The sequence below is a fragment of the Anolis sagrei genome, chromosome 1 (genome assembly GCF_037176765.1).
Source record: "Anolis sagrei isolate rAnoSag1 chromosome 1, rAnoSag1.mat, whole genome shotgun sequence".
Lineage (NCBI taxonomy): Eukaryota > Metazoa > Chordata > Lepidosauria > Squamata > Dactyloidae > Anolis > Anolis sagrei.
In genome coordinates this window covers 49,862,224-49,889,634 of record NC_090021.1, presented here as the reverse complement: position 1 = coordinate 49,889,634, position 27,411 = coordinate 49,862,224, and the positions used below count along the sequence as shown (strand labels likewise).

General features: G+C 42.7%; 1 protein-coding gene across 5 annotated transcripts in view; it reads right to left on the bottom strand.

The window, feature by feature from the left end:
• Positions 1–27,411, bottom strand: part of DLK2 (delta like non-canonical Notch ligand 2) — a 107,394-nt gene that overhangs the window by 27,565 nt on the left and 52,418 nt on the right. Inside the window, exon 1 of one of the 5 annotated variants that reach the window (XM_060754024.2) lies at positions 11,187–11,447. The exons of 1 other annotated variant lie outside the window; for it this stretch is intronic. The gene's annotated coding sequence lies outside the window, so the exon portion shown is untranslated. Of the gene's footprint in view, positions 1–5,002; positions 5,324–5,366; positions 5,483–11,186; positions 11,448–27,411 lie in introns of those variants that run through there. 3 more of the 5 variants (XM_060754023.2, XM_067464372.1, XM_060754022.2) reach the window with 3 other exon arrangements.

The window sequence follows — 27,411 nt, the reverse complement described above, 5'->3', positions numbered from 1 at the left end:
ATAATTCTATTATTCTTAAACTATGGATCCCAACCCCAAATTAGCTCAAAATTGGAGTCATGAAAAATTCAGCACTAATAAACGGTTTCTAAACACCACTCACTTACACGTTAGCAACATCATGCTTCATCTGTACTTCACCAAAAAAAGTTTATTTAGCAAGCCTTGCAAATGCTGGTTTATTACACGATGTAACATGATTTTTGTTCCCAAGTTGTAAATATAATTTCCTAACTGGTTCTATCACAAAAAAGACTCTCAGCCAATTCAACATGGGGTTGCTATGAGTTTTCTGGGCTCTATGGCCATGTTCTAGAAGCATTCTCTCCTAACGTTTCGCCCACATCGATGGCAGGCATCCTCAGAAGTTCTGAAGTCTGTTGGAAACTAGGAAAATGGGGTCTATATATCTGTGGAATGTCCAGGGTGGGAGAAAGAACTCTTCTCTGCTTGAGGCAAGTGTGAATGTTGCAATTGGCCACACTGATTAGCATTTAATGTCCTTGTAGCTTCAAAGATTGGCTTGTTGCTACCTGGGGGGATCCTTTGTTGGGAGGTGTTAGCTCCCAACAATTCAACATAGTTTGTGGCAGCCACAGAAACAAAGTGTCTGGAGTGCAGCTACTTTCAAAGGAAGTACCAAACAATTAAACAAGAAATAACACTTTCAAACCAGGAACATTTTTTTTCAAACTTAGTTACATAGTGCTATCAGTAAATGTTTGATTTGTAGACCTATTTTATATAAATACTTAGGGTAATGTAAAAATTTATTGAAGGGGGAGGGGATTGCGAATGGGAAAAGTTTAAGAAGCGCAGTCCTAGAGGGCTGGTTTTGAAATATTATATATGGGACTGCTATGCATGTGGATTTAATATTGACTGACAGCTTACAGATAGACTGCTGTGAGTTTTCTGGGTTGTATCACCACGTTCCAAAAGCATTCTCTCCTGTTGTTTCACCCATATCTACAGCATGCTTCCTCAGAGGTTTTGAGATATATTGGAAACTAAGCAAATGAGTTTTATTTATCTGTGTAATATCCAGGATGGGAGAAAAAACTCTTGTCTGCTTTAGACAAGTGTGAATATTGCAACTGGCCACCTTGATTAGCACTGAATGGCCTTGCGGCTTCAAAGCCTGGCTGCTTCCTGCCTGGAGGTCCTTTGTCGAGAGGTGTTAGCTGGCCCTGATTGATTCTTGTCTGGAATTCCCCTGTTCTCCTCAGCAAAGGATCCCCAGGCAGGAAGCAGCCAGGCTTTGAAGCTGCAAGGTGAACTATATTGCCAAAACTCAAGGTCAATGCCTACCAAACCCTTCCAGTATTTTCTCTCAGTCATGGGAGTTGTGTGCCAAGATTGGTTCAATTCCATCCTTGGTGGAGTTCCAAATGCTCTTTGATTGTAGGTGAACTATAAATCCCAGCAACTACAATTCCCAAATGACAAAAACAATCCTCTCAACCCCACCAGTAGTCAAATTTGGGAGTATTGGATATTTGTGCTAAATTTGGTCCAGTGAATACATCCTGCATATCAGATATTCACATTACGATTCATAACAGTAGCAAAATTGGGTTGTTGTAGGTTTGTTCTAGAGGCATTCTCTCCTGATGTTTCACCTGCATCTATGGCAAGCATCCTCAGAGGTAGTGAGGTGATCTCACTACCTCTGAGGATGCTTGCCAGAGATGCAGGCGAAACGTCAGGAAAGAATGCCTCTAGAATATGGCCATATAGTCTGAAAAAACCTACAACCCAGTGATTCCAGCCATGAAAGCCTTCAAAAATACATAGTAGCAAAATTAGTTATGAAGTAGTGCAAAATTTGGTCCAGTGAATGGAAATACATCCTGCATATCAGATATTCACATTACGATTCATAACAGTAGCAAAAATAGTTATGAAGTAGCAACGAAAATAATGTTATGGTTGTGGTGGGGTCACCACAACATGAGGAACTGTATTAAGGTGCCATGCATTAGGAAGGTTGGGAAAAACTGATCTATCTACAGGCAATGGCTGGGGAAATTATTTTTGGACTACAACTCCCAGTATTTCCAACTCCTGTAGAGGATTCTGGGGGTTGTACAGGTCCCAAGCTCTCCTAATGTGGATAATATTCTTCCTTCTTCTCCAGAATGTTGTGATCAGTCACGTGATATAAATCTTAAACATGCCACTCTAATGCTAGGATGATGACCTCGACTCTCCTAAGGGATTCCATAGCATCGAGCTATGTGGTTGGATACTATAGCTTGGGCCTGGGCCAACTTGGGCCTTCCCTCCTTTGGAAGGGGCCTGAGGCTGTTAGGCCTGGTGGGAGTTGAAGTCCAAAACACCTGGAAGGAAGGCCCAAGTTGGCCCAGGCCTCTTCCAGGGATGGCGCCGCTCGCGCCGCCACGTGCGCCAGGCAAATAGGCAGCAAGCAGGCAGGAAGGCAGACCTCCCGCCGCCGCTCAACGCGAGGCGCCCCACCCAACGAGGCCCAGGTGTGGACGCCTGCCGTCCACCCGCGCCTCTCCTTCCTATTCTACCAACTTTTGCCCCCGAGCCGGACATACACATACATACACACATTCCCCCCCCCCCCTCTAAAATGAAATGGAATCACCCAAACCCATCTTTTTCTCTCGAACATGGGCGGTTCCTTTCGGCGCCTCAGGGGGGTGTTTACTAGGTGCCCTCGTGCCTCCCTCCCCCCCCTCCCGCATTGCTAAAAGGTACGGTCCATAATCTCTACTCTTTCTCCCCCTCCTTTGAAATGGAATAGACCAATTCGCCTCAGCATTGAGGGCCCTTCCACATAGAATATCAAGGCAGGCAATCCCATAAGATCGTCTTTGAACTGGAATATATGGCAGTGTGGACTCGGATAAGCCAGTTCAAAGCAGATCTTGTGGGATTGCCTGCCTTGATATTCTAGGATATAGGGCTGTGTGTGGAAGGGGCCTTCATTCTAAGATATAGGGCTGTGTGGAAGGGGCCTGGGCATATCATCGCACACCCCTTTGTGGGGAAATAACACATCCCTCTCTCCCCTATAAAACGAAATGGAATCGCCCAAGGCACCCCTATCTCCCTCACCTTTGGGCCCTTCCACACAGCCTTATATCCCAGAATATCAAGGCAGAAAATCCCAGTTATGTGAGTGTGGACCAGATAACCCAGTTCAAAGCAGATATTGTGGGATTCTCTGCCTTGATATGCTGAGATATAGGGCTGTGTGGAAGAGCCCTTTGGCTCATCTCCCATATTGCCCATGAGACTTCTGGGGGCCCTTCCATACAGCCCTATATCCCAGCAAATCAAGGCAGAGAACCCCACAATATGTGCTTTGAACTGGATTATCTGAGTCCACACTCACATAATCTGGGATTTTCTGCCTTGATATGCTGGGATATAGGGCTGTGTGTGTGTATACTAGCTGTCCCCTGCCACACGTTGCTGTGGCCCAGTCTGTGTATATGTGTTTTGTGTGTATATATATGTATACATGTGTATATATATTTGTGTATAGGTGTATATATGTGTGTGTTTGTGTATATATGTGGTTTTGCTCATGTGTTGTAATGTATTGTTTTGTGTTTTGGCATTTTAAGTCTCTTCTGCTGTGTTTTCCGGTGTTTTGATGAGTGGAGGTCACTTGTTGGCCTGATAGGTGTATTGTGTCCAAATTTGGTGTCAATTCATCCAGTGGTTTTTGAGTTATGTTAATTCTACAAACGAACATTACATACATACATACATACATACATACACACACACACACATACACACATACACTAGATGCCCCCTGCCAGACATTGCTGTGGCCCAGTCTGTGTATATGTGCTTTTATGTGTATATATTTGTGTATATATGTGTATTTACACATATATATGAGTGTGTTTGTGTGTGTGGTTGTGTGCATGCGTTGTAATGTATTTATTTATTTATTTAACTTTTAAAGTCCCTTCCGCTGTGTTTTTCAGTGTTTTTATGAGTGATGGTCACTCGTTGGCCTGATAGATGTATTATGTCCAAATTTGGTATCAATTCATCCAGTGGTTTTTTAGTTATGTTAATCCCACAAACGAACATTACATTTTTATTTATATATACTAGCTGTTCCCGGCCACACTTTGCTGTGGCCTCAGTCTGGTGCTCTACCTCTTTCCTTCCTCCCCCCTTTTTCTGTCCCTCCCTCTTTCTCTTCTTCCTTCTCTGCCTCTTACTTTCCTTCCTTCCTTCTCTCCCTCCTTCCTTCCCTATTTCCCTCCTTCCACCCTTCTCTCCATCCTTCCCTATGTCATTCTTTCCTTCCTTCAATCTTTCTATCCTTCCTTCCATCCATCCCTCCTTCCATGGCAGTCACTTTTGTGCATGTGCTGTAACATCTTTTTTGTTTTTTTAAGTCCTTACCACTTCGCTTTTTGGTGGGGTTTTTTATGAGTGATGGTCACTCGTTGGCCTGATAGGTGTATTGTGTCCAAATTTGGTGTCAATTCGTCCAGTGGTTTTTGAGTTATGTTAATCCCACAAACGAACATGACATTTTTATTTATATTGAAGATATACACACACATACATATACCCAGGGCCCTTCCACACAGCCCTATATCCCAGAATAAAAAGGCAAAAAAATCCTATATTATCTCTTTTATATATATATACTCTTTTATATATATACTCACACATACATACACACACACACATGTACATATACATACATATATATATATATATATATATATATATACACACACACACACACACACACACACACACACATATATATAATCTCACATATATTAGGAAATAACGCGCCCCCCCCCCCCAATAAAATGGAACCCTCCAAGCCCACTCTCTTCTCTGTATCCTCGGCGGTTCCTTTCTGCGCCCCGGGGGTGTGCCCGCTTGGTTACCCACATTTCCAACAGGCGGTGTGTTTTGCTCCTCGCGCTCCCCTCCCTCCCTCCCTCCCCCTCGAAATGGAATGGAATCACCCAAGGCGCCTCACCTCGGCGTTCGCGGGGACGGTTCCTTTCTGCGCCCCGGGGGTGTCCCCTTGGAGTGGCCCGGCCGGCGGCGCGGGACTAGCGCGGGCATGGGCGGAGAGGGGGCTCCGCGGCGCGGCGGGGTTCGGGAGGCGCCGCCGCGGCCGAGCTGCCTGCGCGAACCTCTCCTCCTCCTCCTCCTGGGTGCATGCTCAGGCCGGCTGCCAGGGGCGGCGTGTGGCTACACATCCCCGCTCCCTCCCTGGGACATTCCGCCTCCTCCTCCGCCTCCTCCTCGCGCAGCCTGGCTTGCCGCGCGGCACGAGCAGAGGAGCCGAGAGAGAGAGAGAGAGGAGCCCCCCCTCCCTCTTTCCCCGCCTTGCTCACCTCTCACCTGCGATCCTTCAGCCCAGACTCAGGGAAGGAGGGAAGGAGGGAGATGGAGAGCAGCAGAGGCGCCTTGCCATGAACCCGGACCAGCGTTGGCGCCTCCTCCTCCAATTCCTCCTCTCTCTCTCTCTCTCTCTCTCTCTCAGAGCCAAGCCAGGACTTCGTTCCTCTCTTCTCCCGCCTTCCACCACACTCTGAGGCAGAGAGTTCCACTGCTGAACAGTTTGTACAGTCAGGAAGTGCTTCCTAATCTTCAGGTGGAATCTCCTGTCGGCAAAAGTATGATAACTAGGACCCAATGCCAAGACAGCGCAACGAATGAGAGACGCAGGTACGACAGAGTCAGAAGCATAGAGTGGGAAGAGACTTCATGGCCCACCCATGCCAAGAAGCAGGAATATTGCATTCAAAGCACCCCCGACAGATGGCCATCCAGCCTCTGTTTAAAAGCTTCCAAAGAAGGAGCCTTCACCACATTCTGGGGCAGAGAGTTCCACTGCTGAACGGCTCTCACAGTCAGGAAGTTCTTCCTAATGTTCAGATGGAATCCCCTTTCTTGTAGTTTGAAGCCATTATTGCGAGTCCCAGTCTCCAGGGCAGCAGAAAATAAGCTTGCTCCCCCCTCCCTATAACTTCATCTCACGTATTTATATATGTCTCCTCTAAGCCTTCTCTTCTTCATGCTAAACATGCCCAGCTCTTTAAGCCGCTCCTCATAGGGCTTGTTCTCCAGACCCTTGATCATTTTAGTTGCCCTCCTCTGGACACTTTCCAGCTTGTCGATATCTCTCTTCAGTTGTGGGGCCCAGAATTGGACACAATATTCCAGGTGTGGTCTAACCAAGGCAGAATAGAGGGGTAGCATGACCTCCCTGGATCTAGATACTATACCCAGCTCTTTAAGATGCTTCTCATAGGGATTGATGGTCTCCAGACATTTGATCATTTTAGTCGCCCTTCTCTGGACACCTTCCAGCTTGTCAATATCTCCTTTGAACAGTGTTCCAGGTGTGGTCTAACCCAAGCAAAATAGAAAGGCACCAGGACTTCCCTTGATCTAGACTAGTGGTTCCCAACCTTATTTTGACCAGGGACCACTCTCCAACATTAGTACCAAAAGGGTAACAAATCGGTTTTTAGTCAACTGTAGATTTGGTTTGGTTATTTGAGGCATGGATTCAGCTCTAGTTTCTGATACAGAACACATGCCATCCAGTAGTTGCCATCTGATCTCTCACAAAAACCATGTTTAATAATCTAGTTCTGATGTGATAGTAGTAATATTTTATGGATAGTCAGCCTCTCCCCTCCCGACATTCCCATTGCCTCAGCACTATAAGAGGGTTTCGCAAGACTAGTTGCTCTCATTGCCACGTGGTTTCGAGGCAACAGTGTAGTAAAGTGAGGCCGCAGACCACATTTTTGTTCTTGCGGACCACTGGTGGTCCATGGACCACAGGTTGGGAACCAGTTATGTAGGCACTATGCTCCTTTTAATGCAGCCCAAAATCCCATTGGCTTTTTAAGCTACTGCTCCTGCATCACACTGTTGGCTCGTGTTGAACTTGTTGTCCACAAAAACTCCAAGATCTATTCACATGGACTTTGAGGGCCAGGTATTAATTTTTTTACATAGCAGTCTTTTATTTCTTACCAGTTTGGGTCTCCAGATGTTACTGACCAAGTCCATGACATGAGAGTGTGGAGAACAGCAAACCACAGACCACCTACTACAATGTAACCTGAGCCCTGCCACATGCACAGTGGAGGACCTTCTTATAGCAACACCAGAGGCATTTCAAGTGGCCAGCTTCTGGTCAAAGGACATTTAGTATAATACAAAGTTTTTAACTTTGTTTCTGTTTTTAAATACATTACAACTGTACCCTCAATTTGCTTCTGACACAATAAATAAATACTGACTGACAGCTCCCATCACTTCTGATTATCTGCCATGCAGACTGGGGATGATGGGAATTGCAACCCAACTGCATTAATAATTGTGGGAAGATTAAAAGCTATTTTAATTGCAGGCATCATCTCCAAAAGGCTGATATCTAAATTCAAACCCCACTTTTGTGACTAAACAGAACAAACTGCAACCTCTGGATGTCACATATCACAACTCCCATCAGCTCTCATCATGGTGAATAATCACCATGTCAAAGTCAGCTGGATGGCAGTTAAGGACAATCTCCATCCTGTCCCATTTGCAAACCTCTTGGAGGCTTCTATTGGCACTGGCAGCCACGTTCAGGCTTTGGGCTTGCAAATCTTGTCTTCTATGTAGGTCAGAGGAGGTGGAAATATGTCTTTGCACTCTGCAAAGGAATACACCAGTTATAGTCCAGCATGACATGTCTGGCCAGATTTGGCAGGCATCTTTGAGTTTGATACAAGTGAAGTAGGTCCTTCTGCCAAAGAGGGTGGTGCCTCAACAAGCTGCTTCCATTACTCTATACTAGTCAGGCGTTGGGTATCAAACTACATTTATTCTATAGTTTAGATCAGGCATGGGCAAACTTCGGCTCTCCAGGTGTTTTTGACTTGAATTCTTTATTATTTATTTATTTCCAATATTTCTATCCCACCCTTCTCAACCCCGGGGGGGGGGGGGCTACAATTCCTAACTACAATTCCTAACAGCCTACTGGTAATTCCTAACAGCCTCAGGAAAACGAAAGGGCTTGAGATTGTTATGAATTGTGGGAGTTGAAGTCCAAAACACCTGGAGGGCCAAAGTTTGTCCATGCCTGGTTTAGATGCACCCTCAGCCATTGCTTCCACCCTGATTTCCCCAGACTTGGAAAGTTCTACCACAGGCACACACCCCACACACAGAGGGAACTTGGAGAAATTATTTGGTGAAGAGAGTACAACTTCCTTAATGCTCCAGCCAGCATGGACATTGGAGACATGGTCCAAAACAGTTACTTTCCCCAGATTCTGTGCTGAAAGATAACTTCAGATGGACATCTACAAGTCTGCAAGATCTGAGTGGGAATGTTGAAGATCAGGAGGCTTGGAGATCTCTCATTCACTTTAAGTCAGAGTCAGCTGGATGGCAGTTAAGGACAACAATTGCCATCCCACCCCATTTGCAAACCTCTTGGAGGCTTCTGTTGGCACTGCCAGCCACTTTCAGGCTTTGGGCTTGCAAATCCTACCTTCTATGTAGGTCAGAGGAGGTGGAAATATGTCTTTGCACTCCGCAAAACAGCCCTATGGCATCCCCCATTAGCAGGCATGTCACAACCCTCTTAAAATAATTTATCTGATTGGGGTATCTGGGCAAAACATCCTCAAGTCTGAGATGAGAAGGCTATAGAGCAGGCATGGGCAAACTTGGGCCCTCCAGGTATTTTGGACTGCAACTCCCATCATTCCTAACAGCCTCAGGCCCCTTCCTTTTCCCCCTCAGCCACTTAGGGGGAAAGGAAGGGGTCTGAGGCTGTTAGGAATGATGGGAGTTGCTGTCCAAAATACCTGGAGGGCCCATGCCTGCTATAGAGAATTAAAAAAATTGCACAATGCCTTGGCTGTAATGGCAATTGTCAACAGATACAGAGACAAGCATGGCGGGTACCATTTCAGTGTAGCAAACCAAATGGCTTTTCTCTGCCTTGTTACAGAATGGTAACTTGAGAGTTTCTCTTCCTTATGCACCTCCCTAAACTCTGATCTGTGTGCAATGCTTGAGGTTCATTCATTGGCCCTTGAAAATCAGAAGAACTTTGAGGATTTTGCCTCCCAAAGTTAAGCACAGCTTCTGAAGGTTAGTTTTCAGGACAAGCCCTTCACCCAGGTTTAGCCCAAAGACAGAAAAAGAACAGAAGCAGGAAAACTCTTCTGCTTCCTAATAAAATTCTGAATTTTTGGGGGAAAATAGCTACCCAGAAACCAAGGAAAGAAGAAGTTAGTTCAAGAGAAGGCTTTTCCTCAGGGAGGGTTGTTGTACTACTCAGTCTGTCTTCATCTCACTCTTATTAGGCAAAGTACCTTTTTTTTTTTTACTTCGTAGGAGAGATCAAGCCTAAGACGAGAGACTTAGAAGAGCTTATATGAGATCCCCTGGCATGTTTCATGACTTGCTTCGCCTGTTATAGTACATCCCCAAGACATTTATTGAACTAATTAGCTGGAAGTTCAAAACGGGGAAGCTCCTTGTGTTTGCAATCATAAGAACGCAATGAATGCAAATATATCTGTCAATGAAGAACACATTGGAGGGGAAGAACCGAGCTAGGAAGGGATGCAAGGGATGAGTCTCCACCTCATTCTATCCGCTGCTCCCTCCAGTGGTGTAGCAGTAAATGGCGAAGTGCCGGAGACTTGACAGGCTTCTTAGCTATCTCTTAAATCTGTGTTTCTCAACCTGGGAGTCAGAACCCCTGGGGAGGGGGGGTGGTCACAAGGGGGTGTCAAAGGGGTCACCAAACACCATCAGAAAACACAGTATTTTCTGTTGGTTATGAGGGTTCTGTGTGGGAAATTTGGCCCAATTCTATCGTTGGTGGGGTTCAGAATGCTCTTTGATTTTGGTGAACTATAAATCCTAAATGAACAACTCCCAAATGTCAAGTCTATTTTCCCCAAACTTCACCAGTGTTCACATTTGGGCATATCGAGTATTCAGGCCAAGTTTGGTCCCAATCTATCATTGTTTGAATCCCCAGTGCTCCCTGGATGTAAGTGAACTACAATGCCCACCAAACCCTTCCATTATTTTTTGTTGGTCATGGGAGTTCTGTGTACCAAGTTTGGTTCAATTCCATCGTTAGTGGAGTTCAGGATGTTCTTTGATTGTATGTTAACTATCAATCCCAGCAACTACAACTCCCAAATGACAAAATCAATCCCCCCTCCCACAACCTCACCAGTATTCAAATGTGGGTGTATCGGGTGCTTGTGCCAAATTTGGTTCAGTGAATGAAAATACATCCTGCATATGGGATATTTTCATTATGATTCATAACAATAGCAAAATTACCATTATGAAGTAGCAGCAAAAATAATTTTATGGCTATGGATCACTACAACATGAGAATCTGTATTAAGTGGTCACGGCATTAGGAAGGATCTCCCAGTGGCGCAATGGGTTAAATCCTTGTGCTGGCAGGACTGAAGACCAACAGGTCGGAGGTTCAAATCCAGGGAGAGCGCAAATGAGCTCCCTCAGTCAGCTCCAGCTCTCTATGTGGGGACATGAGAGAAGCCTCCCACAAGGATGGTAAAACATAAAAAACATTCGGGCATTGCCTGGGCAACATCCTTGCAGATGGCCAATTCTCTCACACCAGAAGCGACTTGCAGTTTCTCAAGTCATTTCTGACACGGAAAAAAAAATGAGAAAGGTTGAGAAATACTGCTCTACCAGCTGCTCCCTCCAGTGGTGTAGCAGTAAATGTCGAAGCACCAGTGACTTGATAGGCCTCTTAGCCATCCCTTAAAGTAGTTAAAAATGCAGATAGCTGTATTAAACTGTATCACCAACAAACCATTGTAGCAGCATTAATCCTTAATAAGATTAGGTCTTGATTCAGCACCAAGTCACTCCATACATAATACCTTGCATTACAAGGAGGATAGCTCAAAACAACACATCGTTATTGGGAGAAGCGGTTTTCCCCTCAGCGCTGCTGTGTAACTCACAGCTAAGCCCTTAGGGAACATCAGAACCTGAGAGCATGGGACACTGTCTTGGATAATCCCAAAATCATGTCTCTTTGATCTTTGGGAGTCATTCCACTACACCACTGGATGCTTTCTTGCCAAGCGCCCCTCTGCTACTGCTATCCCCAAGCATACATAAAATACCTTATAAAATCATCTGCTGCCGCTTGCCTTTCTTCTGTTGGCCAAAAGGATCCTTGGAGACAGAGATGCATCAATGGCACCATGCCGATGCAGGAATCTGATTATTTGATGGCATATCTCTTGCCTCCACAGTCATTCCCCAAGGCAAAGAAAAAAATGAATACTTTGCTGATCAGAAACTTGGTGAGACGTCCTCCATAGTCCTAATGAGCATTGGGGAGCATGTGTCCTTGCAGTGTGTGGGGCAGGGGGGAATGAACAGTGGGAGCCAGCTGGAGAGAGACTACAAACCCCACTGAGCTGCCAACTCAAATTAATATCTCATAAATTGGGATTTACTCCAGGTCAGTCTCGAGCAAAAACACACAGGGCTAAAGTCATTGCCAAGTAGGACTTTATGAAGTGAAGCAAATGTTCTCTCCAAACATCCACCCACACGGCTCCCTCCCGCCTGCTTTCCCCCATTCCACCTAGGCAGCCTGCAGCAATGTAACCCAATGCCCTCCTATTGTTTCTCCTTCCTTGTGGTCTATATTTGACTCTGCAGCCACACTGTTTATATATGTGTGTGTGCGCAGGGGTGTGTATGCACGTGTGTGCATACATTTTGGTATTCAGCGCTTCATTCCCTAGATGCCCAGGATTGCTTACAAATAGCTTCCATGGACAGAGGTGTGTGTGTGTGTGTGTGTGTGTTAGAGAGAGGGGAGGGGAACAGAGTGGGCAACAGTGAAATCTGCATGTGTTTCTTCCTTGATCATTTCCCCTATCTGTAGTGCTTGATTGTATTTAAATACCATATCTGCAATGTAAGAAACAGTTTCCTTTTAACCAGATCCCTTTTTGAAACCGACTAAGGAAATATAGAAGAGACTGTGTGTTGTGGGACAAAGCTACTTCTGCTATCTTTTTGCAGCATGCATGCACACATATACACACACGCACATTCTGGTTGGGATTATGTAGGTTAATCCATGCTGGAGGGGCAGGGATCGAGGTGTTTACAATCTTTCCTTGGATTGGGCAGAGGGCTTGATTTATTATGATGATTCTCCCTGAGACCAGATTATTTTATCCTTTGCTTCGTTCAGTTGGGAAGTGCTCACTTTCTTGCTCCAATGACTAGCTCCACACAGTGCAGCGTGAAATGACTACAACCTCCAGAATCTCCAGTCATTGTGGCCACTGACTTCTGGGTTCTCTAATCCCATAATATTCAGAAATCAGACTACAATGTAGGCAGCTGCATTACATACAAGTAGCTACAAAATGAGGTCTTTGTTCCTTACACATTGGTCTTCCAAGCTCAAGTAGCTTATAAATAGCACAATCTTTTGCAGCGGGCAACCCTGCTTCTGTTGCTAGGAATGGACAAATCAATCAATTTTGGTTTCTCTTAGTTCATCATATTTCTAATCTTAAAGTACCCCCCCCCCCCACCAAATCTGGATAGATCTTTTACTGCCAAAATACGAATGGCTTATTGGCCTATGCATTTTGACTAACCCTGTATATTTGTCATGAATGATGTAGTTTTCTGAGCATTTACCAGATGTCTATGGGAAGGTTACAAACAGGACATGAGAACCATCAACACAACTGTTTCCAACAATTAGTATTCAGAGTGATGCTCAGAGTGTCAAAAATTCCAGATTTGCATTACATTTCCTAAACTATTCCTGGTTGGTTCTAAACCAGGCATGGGCAAACTTGTGCCCTCCAAGTGTTTTGGACTTCAATTCCCAGGAATTGTGGGAGTTGAAGTCCAGAACACCTGGAGGGCCCAAGTTTGCCCATGCATGTTCTAAACTGTAGAATTAATACATTTTGGATGCCACTTTAACAACCATGGTTCAGTGCTATGGGATCCTAGTTTGGTGAGCCACCAGCACTGACAGAAAAGACTAAAGACCTATCAAAACTACAGTTTCCAGAATTCCATAGCATTGAGCCATGGCATTTAAAGTGGTGCCAAACAGCACTAATTCTACGATGTTTTTAACTTTCTCTGTCAAAGAACACTGGTGCTTTATAAATCTACAAGTCCCAGCATTCCATAGTTTTGTACCATAGCCATTTAATTGACATCAAACTGCATTTATTCTACAGCGCAAATACACATATATAGCCTCTGACTGCCCAAAGTTTATTATATCTCCTCTCCACAATACTCCCTCTCCCTTTTAGAGATAAGACTCTAGTTCAGTGTTTCTCAACCTTCCTAATGCCACGACCCCTTAATACAGTTCCTTCTGTTGTGGTGACCCCCAACCATAAAATTATTTTTGTTGCTACTTCATAACTGTAATTTTGCTACTATTGTGAATCATAATGTAAATATCTGATATGTATTTTCATTCACTGGACCAAATTTGGCACAAATACCCAATACACCCAAATTTGAATGCTGGTGGCGTGGGGGGGGGGGGGGTGGGTTGAATTTGTCATTTGGGAATTGTAGTTGCTGGTACTTATAGTTAACCTACAATCAAAGAGCATTCTGAACTCCGCCAATGATGGAATTGAACAAAAATTGGCATACAAAACTCCCCTAAACCAACCAAAAATACTGGAAGGTTTTGGTGGCCATTGAGCTTGAGTTTTGGAGTTTTAGTTTGCCTACATCCAGTGAGCACTGTGGATTCAAACAATGATGGATCTGGACCAAGCTTGACATGAACCCTCAATGTGCCCAAATGTGAACACTGGTGAAGTTTGGGGAAAATAGACCTTGACATTTGGGAGTTGTAGTTGTGGAATTTATAGTTCATCTAAAATCAAAGAGCATTCTGAGCCCCACCAACAATAGAATTGGTCAAACTTCCCACACAGAACCCCCAAACCTTGGAAGGACACACTGGCATGAACCTCCCAACTTCACATGCTCTCCCTCACTCGCATATGCGCACCACAGTGCCATGCGCCTAGCATGCCTGCTCTCCCCTCCCCACTTGGAGTCTGAGAACAGCCCTCCTCTTGGCTCAGAGGCCAGCTAATCAAAGTGGAGGCTGGCTTTTGGTGGGAGGATTCACAGTCTGTTTCCAGAAAGGAAGAGAAGAACATCTTCAGCCTTCTTTGCCAAAGGGGTTCCTAAGACCATCAGAAATATGTGCTTTCTGATGGTCTATGGCAACTCCTCTAAACCCCCTTGTGACCCCTCCCAGGGGTCCCGACCCCCATGTTGAGAAATGCTGCTCTAGTTGGTACCCCTTCACACCCCCAAACTACTTTTCCCCATATTTCCTGAACTGTGGTTAGCAGACTTGTCTAAATTCAAAGCTGTTTCGGTTTTATTTATTCACTAGCTGTCTCCTGCTGTGCTGTGCTGTGGCCCAGTCTGTGTATATGTGTTTTGTGTGTTTACGTTATGTGTATATGTGTGTGTTATACACATATGTGTTAAGTGTATATATTTGTGTCTATGTGTGTGTTTGGGTATATATGTGGTTTTGTGCATGTGTTGTAATGCATTTTTTGTTTTTGTTGTTTGCTTTTTAAACCCCTTCCGTTGTGGTTTTTCAGTGTTTTTTATGAGTGTTGGTCACTTGTTGGCCTGATAGGTGTACTGTGTCCAAATTTGGTGTCAATTCATCCAGTGGTTTTTGAGTTATGTTAATCCCACAAACGGACATTACATTTTTATTTATATAGATTTATTTTTGCACCAACCCCACCATTTTTGGACAAAAGCCTTCAAGAACACATCTTCGAATGCACAATAATTAACTTTAGGACATTTACATTCCAGGTGGGAAACACACAATGTAAGTACTTGTTTTCCCTCCAGCAGTGGGAAGAAGCTATGCAAATTATTCACCCTCGCTCATTAGGATGAAATAGTCATAGATTTGCATTTCTACCCAGGTGTCTCACATCTAGTCACTAAGTGGAATGAAACCCCTCATTGCTTCACCAGCCTTGGGACACAGAAATGAAAGCCTGCATCAGCTAATAGTCCCATGTAATCTCTCAGGCAAGTACTTATCCTGGCTGACCCTGCTTAGCATCCTAGATCAGATGGGATCAAGTGCCTCCAGAACAGCATGGCACCATTTTAATCATACAGTTTTCTCATTTATTCTAAAACATGTTCCCCTGAACATCTTAAAACAACAATATTTTAAAATGAAGAGTCTCCTGTCAACCCAACTTCCAGATTTCAGTACACATTTTCTTTCAAAATGTGATATTCCTGTATACTTCTGAACTTTATAATCTCTGTATGAACAAAGTTGAGGTCATTTCATGTTTCCTAGGGTTTATATGCTGAATAACTGTGCAAAGGATTGTAGTGTTAGTATTGGGGTTGGGGTGGGCTCCCGCCATCAACCCCAGATTCTGTTCACCTAGCAGAAAACAGCAGTGTGATTAGATAAATCAGTACCGCTTTAAGCGGGGAAGTAATAAAAGGAGCCCATAAGAACATGCCGACCACTTGATTGGGTTTATGTCTACGCACAACAAAGCTCCTTGGCATGGAAGATGGAGTGACAGCACCTCCCCGTGACTGGAGTGGAGCACAGCCTCCAAATGCCGGAGATGGAAAAAGATGGGAAAGCCTTTATCTCTGTTTAGGTATTGTCTGTCCTTGTTAATTGTATAATGGCATTGAATGCTTGCCATATATATGTTCTGTAATCCGCCCTGAGTCCCTTTGGGGAGATAGAGTGGAATATAAATAAAGTATGTTGTTGTTGTTGTTGTTGTTGTTATTAGTGCCATGATCAGTATTGACTTCTGTCTGCAGACACATTTTAACCTGTAACTATCTCTTAGTTCCAGTCCCATATGTAGTATATCCAAAGGTGCATCAACACAGTAGAATTAATGCAGTTTTACACCATTTTAATTGCCATAGAATAATAAGAGTTGTAGTTTTATAAGGCTTTTAGCCTTCTCTGCTGCTTCACCAAACTAAAAATCTCAGGATTCCATAGCATTGGGTTATTTCTACACTATAGATGCATCCTGAGTCTAGAGGTCCAAATTATGCAATGTTTTTAAAATACTGATCTGGACTAGGACTACCATATACAGACAGTATATGCATACAGTGAAAATAAGAAAATATGCATAATAGTGCATATTAGGCACAATCGTGAAAAAGAAGAAAATGGGGGAAACACATTATTGCCAATAGACTCCCCATGTAGGATAAGTTTAAACTAGGCACGGGTAAACTCAAAGTGTTTTGGACTTCTGGCTGCTAGGAATTGTTGGAGTTAAACTCCAAAACACCTGGAGGGCCAACTTTTGCTCATGCCTAGTTTAAAGGATGTGTGTGTGCCCAGATAATGAAGCTTCTCCCCATGAGTAGTGGACTTGAATTAAGATCACATTTTACATAGGTTGAGTGATTCAGCTTCACAAGAACTGTGGGTTCAGAAGCCTGGCATGTCAAGCTCTCCAAAGGTCCAAATAACACACAGATGGGATGAAGGCAAATAATAGATAGAGGTGTTTTTTCAACTTGGCCGAAGAAGATGTCAGCAGAGTCTAAGCTCCAAAAATTGACATAACTCAATGCAAACATACATAAATATATATAGCACTCTGACCAAAGTTTAAAACAAAATACTTTGCCACATTCCCATGGTCATGGGTTTTGTGATCCTCTTTTGATAACAAGGCTAATTTGCAAATTACTTATTTAATGCAAAGCTTGGAAAAGTTGTTTTTGGATTGTTGCTCTCAGAATCCTCCATGCTGGCAGAGGGATAATTTGGCAGAGTTCCAATTTTTTTTTCATTACATATATACGCTCAATCCTTTACCTTCCCTGGGGTTACAGCAGTGCTTTTCAACCTGTGGGTCCCCAAATGTTTTGGCCTTCAACTCGCAGAAATCCTAACAGCTGGTAAATTGGCTGGGATTTCTGCGAGTTGTACACCAAAAAACATGGGGACTCACAGGTTGAGAACCACTGGGTTGGAGGCACAGAACCCCACAAAAGGTGGTGGGGGGGGGGGGGAACCAAAAATAATAAAATGGTTGTTTTTTTTTTAATATAATTCTTTATTGCAGTTTTCTTAAATAAGTATACAGCCGATTAAGGTTAAGAAAAGGGGAAGGGGGTTAAGCAGTGAGGGAGAGGAGCGGGTGCGTTTAGATGGGAAGAAAAGAGAGAAAAGGGGGGGGAGTGGGAGGGGGGAAGTGTGAGGAAGATAAAAGACAGTTAAAAAAAAAGAAGGTTCAAGAAATTTCTTTCTTCATTCCGAGTGACTTCCAGGATTCTTTGGGGGAGGTCTTATCCTTTTCTTTTGTTTCTTCCTCTCTTTTCTCTCTGTTTGCGTTGTCCTATTGTCCTGTTTCGACTAGTATATGGTTTATGTCTGTCTCCTTGTCCACCGACTTCTCCTCTATTTCTTTTTCATGTCTTCTTTGGATTTCTTCTATATTCTATTTGTACTCTTTTTGGTTTTATTCTTAGATTTAATTGTTTAGTTTTAAATATTCCTTAAATTTTGTCCAGTCAGTTTCCGATTCATTTATACCTTTATTTCTTTGGATGATAAAGCTCAGTCTGTCCATGTTCCTGACTTCTATTATTTTTCTTTTCCAATCCTCTATCTTTGGAACTTCTTTCTTCCTCCAGAGTCTTGCCAAACAAATCCTTGCCGCAGTTGTTGCCAGGAATAGTAGTTTATCTGTATTTTTGTCTATTTTTACATTTGTTGTGATACCCAGTAAGAATATTTCCGGTTTTAGGAGAATTTTGATTTTCAGAACTTTCTGTAAAGTTTCTTGTATCTCCCTCCAGTAGTTTCTTGTGTTTTTACACTGCCACCACATATGGAACATCGTCCCCTCTATTGATCCGCACTTCCAGCATTTTGAATTTGCCTTTTTGTAATATTTATTTATTTTTGCAGGGGTCATGTACCATCTGAAGAAAACCTTAAGCCAGTTTTCTCTCATATCGAGGGCTTTTAGATATTTCAACTTTTCTTCCATATCATTTCCCATTTTAAAAAACTGTAGTTTTGTTGTTGTTATGAATCATAATGTAAATATCTGATATGCAGGATGTATTTTCATTAACTGGACCAAATTTGGCACAAATTGCCCAATATGCCCAAATTTGAATACTGGTGGGGTTGGGGGAGATTGATTTTGTCATTTGAGAGTTGCAGTTGCTGGGATTTATAGTTAACCTACAATCAAAGAGCATTCTGAACTCCACCAATGATGGAATTTAACCAAACATGGCACACAGAACTCCCTTGACCAACAGAAAATACTGGAAGGGTTTGGTGGGCATTGATCTTGAGTTTTGGAGTTGTAGTCACCTACATCCAGAGAGCACTGTCGACTCAAACAATGATAGGTCTGGACCAAACTTTGCACAAATATTCAATATGCTTAAATGTGAGCACTGTTGCAGTTTGGTGAAAATAGACCTTGACATTTGAGAGTTGTAGGTGCCTGCTCTCCCCTCCCTGCTTGGAGTCTCAGAAACAGCCCTCCCCTTGGCTGAGAGGCCAACTGAGAGGCTGACCAATCACAGTGGAGTGGGGCTTTTGGTGGGAAGATTTGCAGTGTGTTTCCAGAAAGGAAGAGAAGGACAGGTGGAGATATCTTCAGCCTTCTCTGCTAAAGGGGCTCCTGAGACCATCAGAAATATGCGTTTTCTGATAGTCTTTGGAGACCCATCTGAAATCTCCTTTTGACCCTCCCAGGGGTCCTGACCCCCAGGTTGAGAAACGCTGGTCTAGAGATTTCTAGAGAGGTATTTTTTTGTGAATCTTTAGGTCCTCCAGCATGGCTCTATGACCAACTTCTAGCAAAAGCTGATCAGAGTTGCCCTGGAGGACCTAGAGATTTCTATAGAAAACACTTTAATCAAATTGGTTGAATAATCAAATCCTCAAAGTCAGATCCACAAAAATTGAGGCCTGGCTGTACTAAGGGCTTTCCTTTGAACTTGGCGGAGAAAGCATGGGAATTATAAAACTCTCCAGATGTTGACTACAATTCTCATCATTCTTCACCATATAATGTTCTGGTTGAGGGCCCTTCCACCCAGCTATATAACCCAGGAATATCAATGTAGATAATCCACAATATCGGCTTTGAACTGAGTTATCTGAGTCCACACTGCCATATAACCTATTCCAAAGCAGATAATGTGGGATTTTATACAGCTGTGTGGAAGGGGCCTAAGTGTGCCAGGATATCTGATCCAACAGCATTCGGTGGGCTGCAGAATTCCCACTTGAGTTAGATCAGGGATCCACATCATTTTAAGAGAATGTTCCAATATCCCCAAATCCATGACCAAATTCCAAGTTCAAAATAGACTGTTCCATTTAAGGGATGTCTGCTATAGATTAGTTTTATGTCTGTTTATTGCTGCTGTTACTATAGCAGAATAAGGGGCCCACCCACATAATAAGAAAGCTGTGTAAACCAAGAGAACGAAATAATTTTTGCTTTGCTCTACGTTAGCTGTACCAGCTTACAATGTTTCCCGGAAGCCAGAAGGGAGTGTTAACGCTCAGCAGACTTCTCTACGCCAGCCTAGCTGAAAAAGCGTGCCCTCGGGCTACAGTAAATTGGATACAAGATGAGCACTGGTTGGATTTCATAGTGCTTTTATTACAAATGAAGAACAATATTATAATTAGCACGCTGACTCAACACCCATTGAATCGCCTCAACTTTTACTTGCAAATGACATGGTAGGGAAAGACTTGGGCCCCTTCCCATACGTACTGGAGAAGGAATACTTATCTCAATCAGTATCTCACTGCCAGACTGCGAGTTGAGTCACATTTATTGCAGTCCCTGAACCGCAACTGTGTGAGTAACAAAACATGGGAAAGTAAGGGTTCTGGATTGCAGCTCACTGACTACTCCAGGCAACAAGACCAATAACCTTGTTGACTCAGAGATCTTAGGAGACATAATCCAGAAAAGTTAACTTAAAAAGCTCTGTGAGTGGCCCCCTGTTTGGTGGTAACCCACAGAAAAATCTCTCTATATAAAAGTCAAAGTATGCATTTTTTGTGTGTGTCAGGAGTGACTTGAGAAATTGCAAGTCACTTCTAGTGTGAGAGAATTGGCCGTCTGCAAGGACATTGCCCAGGGGATGCACGGATGTTTTTGATGCTTTACTATCCTTGTGGGAGGTTTCTTTCATGTCCCGGCATGGGGAGCTGGAGCTGAGGTCCGGATTTGAACTTGCGACCTGTCGGTCTTCAGTCCTGCTGGCACAAGGGTTTAACCCATTGCGCCACTGGGGGCTCCAGTATGCATGTATATATCCTGGTTTGTCTGTTTGTACCACAAAGGCTCCTACGTGGCTTGATAGATCTGGACCAAATGTGGCATACTTACCCTTCATTATCCAACTTAAAACAATTGAGGGCATTGAACAAAAAAAACCCCACCTGTTTGGGGTCCAAAGTAGAGGGAAAGGAAAAGATCAAATTGGATTAGCTGAAGCTAGGTGAAGAGTTGGCTGTGGCTAGGTAAAGTGGCCCTCTGTGATATTACAGGGAAAGAAAGGGAGTGAAATGCTTTGGCTCTTGCTAGATGTATATGTATATGTATAAAGGGAATAAAGGAAAGGAAGGAAGGAAGAAAACAAAGGAAGAAAACAAAGGAAGGGAGAAGGGGAGGAAGAAAAAGGAAGGGAAGAAAGAAGAGATGATGGAAGAGTGGAAGGGCAAAAAAGAAGGGAAGAGGAAGGAAGGAAGAACAAGGAAAGAAAGAAAAGGAGGGAGGGAGGGAGGGAAGGAAGGAAGGAAGGAAGGAAGGAAGGAAGGAAGGAAGGAAGGAGAGTGAAGCAACTTAGCTGCTGTTAGATGACATGTGGAAAAGGGGAAAGGATGAAAGAAAGATGGTGTCATGACTAGCAGTCTGTCCGTCTTGGCTTGGCTACTGCTTGAGCCAGGTCTCCAGCAGGACTCTTTCCAGTATTTTCAGCAAGCTTGGGAAGAGTTTGGCCCCTTTGATAATTTGGATTATATGGCAGTGCAGAAGGCACCTAAAGCCCCTTCTATACCATCCTATAGCCCAGGATTTGATCCCAGATTATCTAAATTGCACTGGATTATATAAGTCTACACTGCCAGATAATGTGGCATCGGATCCTGGGTTATAGGGCAGTGTAGATGCAGCCAAAGTCATCCTTTGGAACAAGAAACAGGGTTGTAGGTTTCAGTGATTAGAGGTGGGGGCTAGATGAGACGAGCTTCAGCTGAGACCTTTTAATAAAGAAGCCTCTTTGGAGTACCTCTGGGAAAGCAGACAACTTTTTATTGTCGAAGGCTTTCATAACCAGAACCACTGGGGTATTGTGTGGTTTCTGGGCTGTATGGCCGTGTTCTAGCAGCATTTTCTCCTGATGTTTCGCCTGCATCTGTGGCTAGCATCTACAGAGGATTTGATGGTAGTCAAGCTAGTGGATTATATATATCAGTTGGATGTCCAGGGTGTGAGGAAAGAAACTTTATCTGTTAAAAACTAGTGTGAAGGGTGCAATTAGCAAACTTGGAAGCAGCCTAGCCAGCTAACACCTCCCAACAAAGGATGCCTCCAGGCAGTAAACAGCCAGGCTTTAAAGCTACAAGGTCATTCAATGCTAATCAAGGTGACCAATTGCAACATTAAGACTTGCCTCAAGCAGACATGAGATCTTTCTCCCACCCTGCACATTCCATGGATATATAAACGTCACTTGCCTAGTTTCCAGCAGACCTCACAACCTCTGAGGCTGCCTGCCATAGATGTGGATGAAATGTCAGGAGATAATGCTTCTGGAACATGGCCATACAGCCAGGAAAATGCACAGCAAGCAACCCACCTTGCCTGCTGTTTGCTGATGTTCCTGACCTGACTCTGTACTCCTCGGCTTGTGTTCACTAATTGGACTTTTGGCCTTGGTCTGTGTTTTACAATCCTGTTATCTTGGCCAGACCTTGAAAAACCTATGACTTAAGGCTTTAAATGAAATATGGTCTTTGGCTTATCTTGCTTTTGTTTACATAAACCTTAGCCCTGATATTATTTATTTACTTTATTTATATCCCGCCTTTCTCCCCATCGGGACTCAAGGCAACTAATAGTCCTACAGGCTGATAAACTAAAATGAATACAAAAGTTAAAAAAAATTAATAATACAGTGTGGATTTAGATTAAAATATAAAAATACACTTAAGATAGCAGTTAAAACTCACAATCCCCCCCCCCCCCCACTTCCCAGAATCCCATCCATGCCCCTCTTCCTTGCCAAAATGCCTGCTGGGAGAGAAAGGTCTTGACTTGCTTGCAGAAGGCCAGCAGGAATGGGCCATCCTGGTTTCTCTTGGGAAGGAGTTCCACAGTTTAGGAGAAGATCCTAAAAAGGCCTCTCCTGTCTTCACATCAAACACACTTGAGCAGGTGGTGGGACAGAGAGAAGGCCCTTCCCAGTTCATTGTAGATACTGGGACACTGCACATGACAGAAAGAAAAACAATGTAGCAGCTGGGCTACTACATTGATTACATGGATCTGTAACTCATTCTATTTTCATAGAGGTTTTTAAATATAATTTATATGGCTGGTATAGGCAATGAATTATTGTTTTTATATGTTGATGTATTTTATTTTATGTATTATGTATTTTATGTATGGTAATTTTATGTGCTATTTTGTAAACCGCCCGAGTCCCTATGGGAAATGGTATTGGGGTATAAATAAAGTTTTTTTAATTATTATTATTATTATTATTATTATTATTAAGAAGAGGGGAAGAACGTAGGGAAGTAATATCGAGAAATTGGATCCAAAATTTAAAAATGTATAATGAAATGTATTAAAGTATGAAATAGAGGCCGCAGCTCTGCCAGGACCTAGTGAGCACATCACCTTAACCTTTCTTATGAATTGTCTCTGGAATGTTGTCTGGTCGCATCCCAAACCCTTTCTTTTAATTTTCAAAATTCCCTCACAATAAACTGGGAGACAGGGGGAGGGAACGGAATCACTCAATTAATTTACATCAGAGTTCTCAGGGTCCCTTTCCTGCTCCCATTTATAAATTTGGGGTCATCTGTGGGAATGATCTGGCACCCATGCCTCAAGCCAGACTCACCTACTGAAATGGCCATCATCCCATTACAATGTTTACCCTTTGCATTTGGCCCAGCTCGCCCTTGTTCAATTCTTGTATCATTTTATACTTTGTTTTATTATGTTATTGTTATTATTTTATTGCATTATTATGTTATTGTTAAGCATTTTTATCTGATGTTATAGTTTGTTTTGTATGAATTTTACTTTGCTTTATTGTAATTATTTGGGCTTGGCCTCATGTTAGCCACCCCGAGTCCATTTGGGGAGATGGTGGCCAGTTATAAATAATAATAATAATAATAATAATAATAATACTTATTATTGTTATTATTATTATCATCATCATTATGCCCAAGTGTACATTGGACTAATTGTTAAGTTAACCAGAGCTAATCCATTAAGCTGTCAGTGACTCATTGCTGATTGCCACACCACATTCCTTTCGGATCAGAGTCAGACCACTGAATGGACGGACACTTCTGATATTCCAATGACAGTTAATTGATTTTCCTGCCATACTAAGAGCCAACCAGTGGTGACATCTGACAATGTTCTGAGCCAATCAGCACACAGATCCTAGCCAGAGTTTTTGAATCAATTGGGCGCTAGTGCATGTTTCTTGAATGGCTGTTAAATGAAATAAAAATCTTAGTATTTTCAGTTGTATTATTTCAGTACTTTGGAGTGCTTTCTCAGCCAACATCCTCTTTGGCCACTAAGAACAAACCTCTGCTTTTGCCTTCTACCCATCTGTGTCTGTTTTGGCCTCCTGGAAAGCTAGATATGCGGGGGGGCCTGAATCTGAGGTTTTAGCAGAACTGAAATCACTCAACAGAAAGAAAGAAGCGAAAGGAAAGGTGAAGGAAAGAAAGAGAAAGGAAGGAAGAGAAAGGAAGGTACAAAGAGAGGGAAAGCATGCAGGCAGAGAGACAGGGAGGAGGTGTATGAAGGAGCTAGAGAGAAGAAAGTGAGCCTGCCCAAAGAGAATTGCCAGAGGGCTACCACGGAAACTCTGAGGTAGGCCATCTCAGAGCTGGAGAAGAAGGAAACAGCGGGGCAGCAGCCCCACTGACAACTGGGCAGTGACAGGTATATGCCAAGTATATATGCTAGTAATACAGTCCAGCAGACATATCTTCTGGACTAGTATCCAGAGTTTCAGTTATATATGTCCAACAAATATGTCCCCTCTAAGCATTTTCTAGGTATTCCAGCACAATTCTATGGTATTCCTGGGCCAAAGTCCTTTATTTCAATATGGTTTGCTATTATCTGTGGTTTTCTGTATGTACGAGAATTCCAGGAATGTACTCCCACTAGAGAAGGGGCCATCCTATGTCTGCATTATGCATGTGAATGGCTTTCCTACAAACATTTCTGCAACTGGGCTTTGCACTGAATTCCTAACGGCCATTGAATTAAGTGGGATTTATTTCTGAATGCAGATGCCTCTATGAGAATTAATGGGTAGCTAGGTCCATCACACATTGACACAATGGATTTACAAAACTATGTAGACAAAGAAATCCGTCATAGGAAGATTCCCTGGATAGGAAGGTGTGCTGTGTGAGTCAGTCCTTACTGACACTAGACACAGAATGTGCATTTCCAGGACCCAGACAAATAAGTGAATCACATAAATATTCATGCAAGGATTCATCAAATGATTTGTCTAGGCTGTTTTAACATCACACGTTAGGCTGTGTTAACATCACACGTTAAGTCCTTGTCCAGCAGCATCTGGAAGAATGCAGTTTACCCACGTTGAACATACAATAACAACTCCCAGTGTCTGGCATAACTGGTAGATCATTGTGAGTCTGGTAAAAGCTAACTCAATAAAAACCACCATAGATGCGTAATAGTGCTCCATGCAGTCATGCTGGCCACATAACCTTGGAGTGTCTATGGACAAGGCTGACTTCTCAGCTTAGAAATGGAGGTGAGCACCAACCTCCAGAGTCGGACACGACTGGACTTAATGTCAGAGGAAAACCTTTACTTAGATGCGTCCCAGGGAATTACAACAGAAAATCTGGTACCTTGGGTAAAAATAACATTGAAAGAATAGACTCCTACACTACAAAAAAAGGAACACTTCAACATGTTCAGCAAACTTTTATCCTAATTTGCCATATGCATGTATGAAATGAAATACAGAAAAGATATGCCATACATACATTACTCAAGACATTATATTGCTTTTAGAGACCACTTGAAGACTACTTCCAAACTATATCCAGTTGTCATTTTTAATTTCATCAGACTCAACTTTTCTTATTTCTATCTGGTGGCCATCTTATAGTCTTGTGCTTTTCAATTTTGCTGGTGGTACCAAGGACAGCAGACATCTCTGCCTTCCTCCATCTTAACTCTGGTTTGCTCTCCATGCAAGCTCAATACTGTCTTCTGGAGACAAATGCTGTGTTTCCACCATACCTATTGCAAGCAGAGACAATAGAATCATAGAGTTGGAAGAAACCTTGTGGGCCATCCAGTCCAACCCTCTACCAAGAAGCAGGAAAATTGTGTTGTGATGAAATTGATGGAGTTTATTTATTTATTTATCTTTTTTATATCCCTCCTTTCTCAACCCCGAAGGGGACTCAAGGCAGTTTTACATATAGGCAACTATTCAATGCCTTAAAACATACAATTCAAATGCATATTTAAATTAAAAATTTAAGATGAATGCATATTAAAACACTTAAAAACATTACATTCATTATTAAAACCACACCATCACAATAGTAATCCAGGACCCTTCCATAATCATAGCACATATTCCATATCTATGATTGCACTACAATTCTGTATGAAGCAACAGAAACAACCCCCTTTTGCAGCAAAAGCTCTCCCCCCTCCGGTTAAGACAACTTGTTTTTGCAGTAGATGAGACTTTATACGAGGAATATTTATAGTATAGCAAAAGACCGGGACTCTTCTCAAACTCTCCTTCCAGACACTCCCAGGTAGTTGAAACCTTCTTACTTCCAAAAGGCTCTCACTGGTCTTATTCTCCAATTCGTCTGTATCTTTGCAACTTTCTTTCTCTCCAACAGCAACTCTTCATCAACACAACTCCTTCAATCAATACCAACCCTCAACAACAGAGAAGCTTTGCGCTACTTTAGTACCTTTACAGCTGCTCCACCCTAGCTATAAATTGCACAAGGCTAAGCAGGTGGCTTGATTCTTAATGCTTACAGTATGGTTGGGTTTGAGCCTTACACTTACTTACACTTTCTTATTGTTACTTAATGACATACTGAAAAACTCTGACAAATAGCATTCAAAGCAAATAGAATTGTCTAGAGTAGATTAGCTATTTCTCTACTGAAGACGAGTAATGCAATTTGATATTAAAAAGTCTGTTTCTTTAGCCCTCCAGCCTCCCAACACCTCATCACTTTCATAGACTTGTTTGAGCTCATTAATAGTTTTTACACGATAATTTTAGGTGGTCTTGGTTCTTTCTAACTGAGCCTTTGGTGCCTCCAAAAAACTATTCAGTATGTTCCAATGAATCTAATGTAAAGAAAACACCAATATTTTCTGTAAATAAAATTTTTGATATTAACAGTACAGCAAGCTTGTACTAGGTCAGCCACTAACTCTAAAAAACCAAACCAGATCAGTCTGAATTTCCAGATTGCAACATGGTGACCTAGATAAATTCTTCCTCCCACAGCTCTGCCTACAAACTATAACATGCTAGAACATCACTTTTATCTCTTCCTGAAATGTTTAAAACATTGAATTCTTACAATATAGTTCCTTCCCTTGACATCTTCTTGTTCCATCTTTTTCATGATGTTGTTTGTAGTAATATGAATTTTTCCAAATATTTTTAAACTAGAGACTGCCTTGATGAAGTGAGTCGATGGTCTGAGGGGCAAATATTTCACAATATTTTCTTTGATTTATAGCATAGCACAAAACTGCAATTTCATTTATGCACTATGGTTGAGTAACTCTAGTTTTTCAAAGAGAAAAGGGATGAGAGGCAACCTTTTGTTCTCACATGTCTAAGAAGAATAAAAAGGATGGCAACAAAATATTGCAGCTCATCTTGGGAACTGCTAGAAAAGGTGATTTGGAGATACATACACACACCATTTTTATTGTGCATATAAATAATGTGTACAGCAAAAATGGGGGG